The sequence below is a fragment of the Nanorana parkeri genome, unplaced genomic scaffold (genome assembly GCF_000935625.1).
Source record: "Nanorana parkeri isolate BGI_ZX_2015 unplaced genomic scaffold, ASM93562v1 scaffold2952, whole genome shotgun sequence".
In the NCBI taxonomy this organism is placed as follows: Eukaryota; Metazoa; Chordata; class Amphibia; order Anura; family Dicroglossidae; genus Nanorana; species Nanorana parkeri.
In genome coordinates, this window is record NW_017309220.1 from 36851 (window position 1) to 38048 (window position 1198).

The window sequence follows — 1198 nt, forward strand, 5'->3', positions numbered from 1 at the left end:
GGGGGGGGGGTAGGGCATATTGCGGAACCTGGCCTTGGGGCGGCAGGGAGAGTAAATCCGGCCCTGCAGCCAGTGACAAGATATTCCTCTTGGGGACGAAACTGGCTACAGTTTTATATCTTACAACTTAAGGACATTTCCACCTTTGTAAGTGATTGAGTTTTTGGTGGCAATGGGGAGGTGCAGGGGGGATGTACATGTGTGTGCCCTCTCAGGAATTACAGAGCTGCATTTCATACTTTATTGATTTTACAGGCCCCTAAACCACAATCTAAACTGCTAAACTGCAATCGGCTGTTTTCCCCATCCTCCCGCTCCCCTCTGTAGAGAGACAGCAGGATGAGTCATAGTTCTGCGTGTCTGTGAGTGTTAGGACACACAGAGAAGTCTATATAAGAAGACAAGTGAAAGGAGATTGCGTCTCTCAGATCTCCCCCTTATCCTGGGTAACATCTACTCTGCTGCCCCAAGTCCAGGTTCCCCAATGTCCCCACCATTCTTCTCATTTACACACATGACTGCTAGAACAGATAAAAAAAAAAGACATTGGGGGAAATTGATCATAATTGGAGCAAACAGAATCTGGAGCAGTTGCCCATGTCAACCAATAAGCTTCTCTCTTCAGTTCGTTCCGTTAAGATTTGAAAATGAGAGAGAAGCTGATTGGCTGCCATGCACAGCTGCTCCAGTTTCGATAGATCTCCCACTGTGCAGTGTCACTGGGGATGTGCGGGGTCACTGGAAATTGTTTGGCGTCACCGCACATGTGCTCTCCGCACATCCCCGGTGACCCATTTTTATCTGTTCTAGCAGTCATGTGTGTGAATGAGAATGGTGGGGACATTGGGGAACATGGACTTGGGGCAGCACAGAGTAAATGTGACCCAGGATAAGGGGGAGATCTGAGAGAGACACAGAATCTCCTTTCACTTGTTCTGTTCTATAGACTTCTCTCTGTGTCCTAACACTCACACAGACACTATGACTCATCTGGGTGTCTCCTCATAGCAGAGAGGGGAGGGGGAAAACAGCTGATTGATGTTTAGAGATAAGAAACCCAACCCTGTGAGAGAGGGATTGAAGATATTGTGGAGAGAATTTTGAACTTCTAGGCCTCTGGCCTGTAAAAGAATCTATCAAATAAAAGTATGAAATACAGCTCTTTGACTCCTAAGAATGCACACACACATGTATATTC

At 46.7% G+C, this 1198-nt stretch overlaps 1 protein-coding gene across 1 annotated transcript in view; it reads right to left on the reverse strand.

The window, feature by feature from the left end:
• Positions 1–1198, reverse strand: part of HSPA9 (heat shock protein family A (Hsp70) member 9) — a gene marked incomplete at its 3' end in the record, with an annotated part of 84013 nt that overhangs the window by 36511 nt on the left and 46304 nt on the right. The window lies entirely within an intron of this gene.